General features: G+C 40.1%; 1 non-coding gene across 1 annotated transcript; it reads right to left on the reverse strand.

The window, feature by feature from the left end:
- Positions 1-5,054: 5,054 nt before the first annotated feature.
- Positions 5,055-5,126, reverse strand: TRNAG-GCC. Its single transcript has one exon. It is a non-coding gene; the product is annotated as a tRNA-Gly (tRNA).
- Between the last annotated feature and the right edge of the window lie 2,812 nt (positions 5,127-7,938).

Below are 7,938 nucleotides of genomic sequence, written 5' to 3' on the forward strand. Positions count from 1 at the left end.
ATTCAAGAAACTAGAAAAATGTAACAAACAAAANAAGTTGTAGAATTTTGTAACAAAAACATATAAAAAAAAAAAAAAAAAAAAAAAAAAAAAAAAAAAAAAAAAAAAAAAAAAAAAAAAAAAAAAAAAAAAAAAAAAAAAACGTCCCGTACTAAAAAATGCACGAAAATTCTTGCACCCCTCTCAGCCACACCCTACCCGACGCCCACACTGCTCCACTGAACCCTCAAGAATCCTGTCACCGTCACAGAACCCACCTCCAAAGTAGAAAGGAAAAACACAGAGAAAACGAGAGAGAGTGATTTTTTAGAATACTTCGACAACGATAATCCCATAGGAAGTAAGCTCTCACACCTTAACAATGTGATTCGTCGTCGGAAAAGAGGGTTTGAGTTTCAGATTTTAGAGTCTTATAGATCTGCACGTTATAGGTGCATACAACCAGAGACACTACGTGGGAAGCAAAGAAGAAGGGTCAACGACTAAGAACCAAAGGAAAAACGGCAAGAAACGAACTTCGGAGAGAGAAAACTAATTGAAAAACTCGAGGGAAACGAGTAGAGAAGACGAAGTCCGTGGACTTTGGGTCGAACCTAGATTCGTTACCCACCTGCAGTTCGTTACTGATACTATTCTACCTCGACCCAAACCAATCACTTGCAACCCATTCTGCCTCAGCCCCAACCGTGCGCCTGCAGCCTGATCGACACCCGAGTACCCGAGGCGCAACCTGCTACGACCCACGCATCAGCCCACACCTGCAGCAGTCCAGTACTACGCCTCAATCCATTACATGCATACGCGTAACGACTCGCGCCATGACCTGAAGTCACCAACAGCTGCGTCAGCCTCTAATTACACCACGTGGCACACCTGCAGTACGACACTTACTTGGCTAAGTCTGCTTAAATGGCTCAACTCTACTCTACGACTCAAAACTCGCTCCTTCGACTCAGTAAAGGGAAAAATAGCTAATTTCCATAGTTCCAACTATCTCGAAGTTGAATTTGAGCTTGTTTAAGGCAAATAAGGTCCGTAAAGGTAAATTTCTCGATTTAAATTCGACTGAGTTAATAATTCTTAGATTTCTAACGAAACAGGATGAATATTTTAATAGAAAACAATGACCGACAATAATTGAAGTAATTTCGAGAAATGGGAGCGACTGTACTCGAATTAGGAAAAACGTCAGCTAAGGCCAACCAAGCAAGTGGCCTTACCATCGTTCGGTTATAATTTTGTGTTGTATGATGACACGTGTTCATGGCTTCACCGTGTTATATGCCTTTATATGCAAACTGTTATGAAATGATATGTATATATTATGATACGTGAATATTATGTTGTATTTCATGAGTTTGTATGTTTATGATATGATATGTTGAAGACATGCTCGAAATATGCTATATGTTTATACATGATATGATACGATATGTGCATGATGTAGATTGTTATATCTGAAAGCATGAAAACGTTATGATATGCATATGTGTGACATGAATGATATGATATGATTGAAATGTAAAACGACGAACTACATAAAATACAACTCTGACATACGTATGAAAGATATAATAAACGATATGAAAAATGATACGATATGAAGGAAAGTCTAACGAGACTGTATTATATGATAATGAAAATGAAAAAATGTTGGGACCTCATGCATTATTGTGTGCTCCTGCATCGGGGATACCCTTTTTCCTTCACGATAGTACGAACGCATATGCTACGAGATAGGAGAACTGTAACGACCCTAAATTTCCACATACTCAGAGTCGTTACTAACGTCTCATGCTCATCTATAATGCGGAAATATAACTTTTACATGAACGTAATTCATAACGTAAACTTTAAAAAAAAAACGTTTAAAACAACTTCTTCTCTGGAAAACACAGCCATGGTCTTACGTGTCTAAATACAAAATACTAAAATTTAGAGAAAAATAAAACCAAATACAAAATACTTTAAAAAATGGAATGCAAAACAACCTATTCTAACTTAAAACTAAGAATCTATATGAGTCTACCCTATGCACGTGTCACAGTCTCTGCTCGCGATGCCGCCGTCCTCCGTATAAGTGCGCCTTGCCTTTACTTGAAAAACGATGTGGCACACGGTCTGAGTATTTCAAAGAATACTCAGTAAGTGGCCCCACTATAGGGGCCATGCAAATGCAAACACATGCAATCATGATTTAGGGACCTATCTCTAATCATCTTAGGGGTGGCCTCCAGTCTCGGACAAATTGGATGTGTAGTACTTCCCTAACTCACACGTGCGAGTGTGAATCCCCAGGGCGCTCGCACACCACCTAGACCCTCTAGTCAAGCTAATTTGTAGCGACGTTCGAAGGTCAACGGAACCCCATAGTGTCATGCACCTCATAAACACCCTCATCTGTGCTTTCGCACCTGTGCGCATTTGAGCTCATCATACGGTGCGCGTCCACACTCATCATCTCTAGGGGAAGTAGCCCTATGCTTATGAACATACAATATGCATGAGGTCCCTCTAAATCCATCATAATGTCTCTTTTGACACAACCCTTTAGTCTTATCTCTTTGTTACTCTAGGTAACACATACTCGTGGATATTTATATTAACATCATTTTCACGCTCTTAGGGTATTGTCCTATGTCAATCTAACGACATGATGCAATATGACACTCATCATCATATAGCATGCTCAATATGGAAAACATCATCATATTAAGGTAAACGTCACGCAATCATCATACTCATCATATTGCCACAAAGTGCATCAAACATATCAAGTACGACATTCATCAAAATATATATATACTGAGCACATCATCAAGTATCGAAACCCACACATCATCATATCTCATATACCGCATCGTACGACATAGTTCATACATCATTATAACTCATACAATTTTTAGCCTATCCTATAGTAAGGCTACTTACCTGATTAGCTTATACGGGTGTCACCAATTTATCCTTAATGAAAGTTCGATTTTTTCCCTTTCAAACTCCCCTACTCCAATGACCGCGGATAGTTATGTTATGGATTCTTGGTTTCACACTAATGACCAGATCTAAAGCAAAACTTGTTGTTCAAAATCGACCGGAGGTTATCACTCCGTCGAGGCCTTCCACCTCTTCAACACGACCATCTGCCATTGCTACATCGAGACCTACCGTCTTTTCCACTTCAAAGAGACCTTTTGTCCCCTCAACTTACTTGGACACGGTTGTTCCCATTCGTTTTTCTACAATACCTGAAATCAGGCCATTTTTAAAAATCAATATCCTTGCAAGAAGCTCACATAGAACCTGAGTATGACGATCCCAAAATTAGTGAGATAGTCAAAAAGGCATATCCATCAGGATTCTTCTTTATCCCAGAAGACCTTCATAAGACCAAGAGATTCTATGAATTTATCCAAATCGATACAAAGTCTGTTGAAATTACTCATATTCCGAGTAGCGATGATCCTTTGAAAATCGCGTATTCAAAACTAAAAACATTCAAAATCATAAATCTGACATATTGGAATCAAGATCCATACACGGAAAAGACTTTTTCAAAACCCTTTGTTCTACAATCATTCTCTTGTAGAGATTATCAAATGGTTTAATATTATTTGGTATCAAAATTACTATCATTCATGATTCATTCAATTTTAACAAAATCCCATAAAATCAATTATTCATTTTGGTTCATCAATACGTGGAATATCTTTGTACTCACCAAATATATATTTCCTGTCTCTAGACAAGAGTCATTTCACTGCTTCTCTCAAAATGATTTTAAAAATCCATTCCCATTAACCATGCACTACCTTATATTTTCTTTTACTTGTAAATTTTAACTTCAAATTTACCGGTAAAAGAAAATGAAGATGGAATAAAACAGATCTTCAAACCAATAAAAATCAATCGATAGGATAAATACATTTATACCCACGCTGATCTCGAGGCAGTGAAGGTTTGACTATCTGAAAACGGTCACCTTCAAGATTTATCAAAGAAGTATACCTCTGAGTTCTTGATAAGAAAAGGAACCACTACAAAGGGAGTAAGATTCGGATTACCTTGTTGATCGAATATCTCAAGGCAAGAACATTGTTTGAGATTCGAATCACTCCACAAGCAAGATCGGTCATGTCTAGCTTGAATGATTCTTGTTGATCAAATATCTCAAGGCAAGAACACTTGCTTGAGATTCGAATCACTCCACAAGCAAGATTGATCATGTCGAGCTTGAATGATTCTACATGCAACCTAAACTACATAGAATTGCAAAGAAACTTAGCCATTGGCTAAAGAAGAGCACAAATGCTTCTTTTACAACATTTTCCAAGTCTCCTACAAATACAACATACATGGCTTTATATAGCCTCAAAATGAAACTACTAGACATTCCAAGAGTTAACATTCATACTTAATGGTCATAATTAACCATTATGTAATTGTAACCTAAAGTAAATAAAAAGTCATAAAAACACTAAATTGTAACCCACCCAAAATTTATAACAATCAAACTTCACTTTTCTTCAATGTGGCATGCAGTGAAACATCTTTTGATAATTTTGACAACTTTTTCTTCACATCGTCATTGAAGTATATTGTATGATTGATGTTTTTTGGTTCATATCAGAAGGTTAGAAAATGTATGTGGTGCGGGTTAATCTCTCTTGACCAGTTCAGGTGAAAGGGAAGGGTGATCGAGGGTCCCCAGACGTCGATATCTCTTCTCTATGTCGGGAGGTTTCTTTCGTCTCGACGAGTGTGTTGTGGGAGAGGGAGTACCTATGCCTCTGAATCGATAGGATGAGCATTCTAAGCAGTCGTAGGCGAAGGAGACAAGGGCGAGGCACCGAAGATGTTCGAGACTCAACCTCCATCTGTCATTAATAATCTCAATCTGCTTTTCCTATTCACTAGTACACTGCGCGCTAAAACAAAAGGGACCTTTCTTTCTTCTTATTAGGTTGATTGGTTTGTAACCCTATCCAAGGGGTCTCGCCCCTATTTCTAAGGGTGCTTATGTACTCTACTCGTTACCACTAAATGATGAAGCCTTGAGCGGAAGGAGGGACTTGAACCCTCAACCTCAGCCTTGGCAAGGCTACGCTCTACCATTAAGCTATTTCCGCCAGCTACGATAGTGGCGAAGCACTACTGAGCAATTCATGTATCACGTCGAGAGGGACGACTTATGTTTTTCCGCCGGACCACTGTCATCTCCGATCGAGTTACGAGCACGAGTAGGTAGGCGGGGGGGCGGCTGGGCTGCCTTTTCAATCAATCTCAGGTCGACCCCTAATTACTAGACCAACCTGGTGCGAGTTGTAAGGAGTCTTGGTCTCGAGTCAAGCTGGGGCGTCATTTCATTCTCGTAACGGGAGTGAGTGCACCGCAAGACCAGACAAGTGACTCCTTCGCCTCCCAGCGGCGGTCTTTAAAGTTCAGTCATTTCCTAAGCTAAGAAAGTTAAATCCTCTTCTTCTACTGATACGATAATTCAACAGCTCCATGAGTTCGCTCGGAACCAGTCGATTCCTGAGCCATTCGTTCTCCCCTCTCGGTTGGCGTTTGCCAGCCACTAGAGAAAGTAAGAGAACAATCAGTGAATAAACAAGAAGAACCCATTATTACCTACCGGATTGTACACCTTTGTGTCTAGCTATTTATATGGATGTGCATAAAGAAGGGACGGGACATCTCTCTCCTTTTTTTGGGGGGTGAATCGAGAGGTAATAGGTAGGTAGGCAGCAGCGGCACCTCACGAACTTCTGACTGAGGCAGTACCATCCTGCAGGCATTTTCGAGTGGATGCATACACACGTCTTTTCTTTTGTTCATATTCCTGCGCAGTTAAGAGCCAAATTGTCCCCAAGGCCACCGCTTCTTTCTTTCTTGGATATGCTCAGTCCGGGTATAGATGCTATGACGTGAAATCCAAGAGATTTTGATTATCCTTTCATGTTCTCTTTAATGAGGTCGCCTCATATTTTCTTTAACCTAATTAATCAGCCCCGAGGGAGAATGGTGATGGAGATGTATTGCGGCCTTCTCCTGTTCATCAACTCTCACCTCATTCTTCTGCAGTTGATGTTACGGATTAGCCCCACTCTTCAGGCCAGCAGCTTTGCTCAGCATCTTCTGCCGATTGTCAGCCTGTTCAGTTGACCTCAGAGGATTCTAGTCACCCAGCACAGCATCTTTCTTCTCGGCGGCGAAACCATTATGTTGTTGCCCATGCTAGGACTACTCTAGAAGATCAGCAGTCGGGACCAGTTGCTTCCCTTCCAATCGCTTCCTCAGATTCTGGATCCCTCTCTCAGGTTCGTCGATCCTCTCGACCTTTCCCGTTGCAGAATTTGGGTCTTTAGAAAGAGTTTTTCCCAAGAGAGCTTACATCATGTCAGTTCAATCTTCTCATTCACCTGAATCATTTGCTTCAGCCTGAAATCATTCTTGCTGGAGAGATGCTATGTAGGAAGAAGGAAAAAAAGAAGAAAGAAGACTGGACTGAGTCTTATTGCCGGAAACAAGCCATTGGCTGCAAGTAGATTTACAAGATCAAGCATAAAACATATGGCTCGCATCAAAGATACAAAGCTAGCTAAAGGATTCCTTCCAAAATCTTGAGTCGACCCCCTTAAAAGATAGGGGAAAGATTTGCCCGCTAAAACACCATTCATGGCATTCTTGCCTTGGCTGCAATATAAATGCCCTGATTTCAATCAACTTGACGTGAAGAATGCCTTTCAACAAGATAAGGGAAGCGGGGATCCACAAGAATATCTTTCTATTCAACCTCCTCTAACTCCAGGCTGATCTTCTCCTAGGAATCCTAGAACTTGTTTGTTGGTATGCAAGCTCAAGAAAGCTATTTACGGATCTATATGCTTCGATTGGCTAAAGCAGGCACCAAGAGCTAAGAAGGGGCCCTGCTTGAAGAAATTTAGCTTGTTTCTCACTGCTTGATTTTGGATAAAGGGTTCCGGCTACAGTGGAACCGTGGGGATTCTGAGATTTTGTTTGTCGACATCATGGTTGTTGCCTCATCCTTCTTTTATACGTGAAACATTCTAACAGGGAATGATTCTTCTCTTTGATTCGATTTCATCAAGGAGCTTGACAACCAATTTCTCTCTCTCTTTCATCCGCTGTATTACTTTCTCGGCATGGAGGTATCTCGCCTACCTCTGAACTTCGCCTAACCCAAACAAAGTATACTAAAAAATGGAATTCTTATCTCGTCGAGACTGCCCTGCGCTACGCCCGACAACTCATCAAGCAATTTCTTTGCGCTTTCATTTCAGTGATGAGGTCCCAAAGAGGGAAATAGGGCTCCTTTGTAATCCAGGAATTACTCTTCGTTCTTTTAATTGACTTTAAATTAAACAAAACTCGGCCCCCTACCTAATCTTTTACTAAAAGGATTGAGCCGAATACAATACAAAGATACTATTGTATAGCTTTTTGCTAGATATACTCCAAATGGAAATCAAAATCTAAGATGAAACAACGTAAACATTTTTGTTGTTGTGCCGGATCATCCGCAATTAAGCCTATGGATCCTTAGAATTGGTGTAGTCGTTTAATATCTCCCGTAGCATCGTTTCAGATCATGGATCGAGCCAAGTATCACAACTTCTTCTACCCATCTTGTATATTGTCCTTTTTGTTCTGTCTTGGAATACCAAATTGTTAGTAACCGAGATTTGACGAAAAAAGTTCTTCATATGAATAGGGGGAACAACCCTTCTTTTTTAAGACCCACTCGTTAGTAATAATCTGAGTAATTGGATTTCGATCCTATTCCTGATAGGAAATGAGATATTCAAATGATTGACTATTCATCTATTGTATTTTGATGGAAATAGGTAGGGGGAAGAAAGCTCTATGGAAAAAAGATGGTGAAATTCGAGGTTGTCTAACGGGGAGTTAGAATACAAG

This window comes from Cucurbita maxima, unplaced genomic scaffold, assembly GCF_002738345.1.
Source record: "Cucurbita maxima cultivar Rimu unplaced genomic scaffold, Cmax_1.0 Cma_Scf00065, whole genome shotgun sequence".
Lineage (NCBI taxonomy): Eukaryota > Viridiplantae > Streptophyta > Magnoliopsida > Cucurbitales > Cucurbitaceae > Cucurbita > Cucurbita maxima.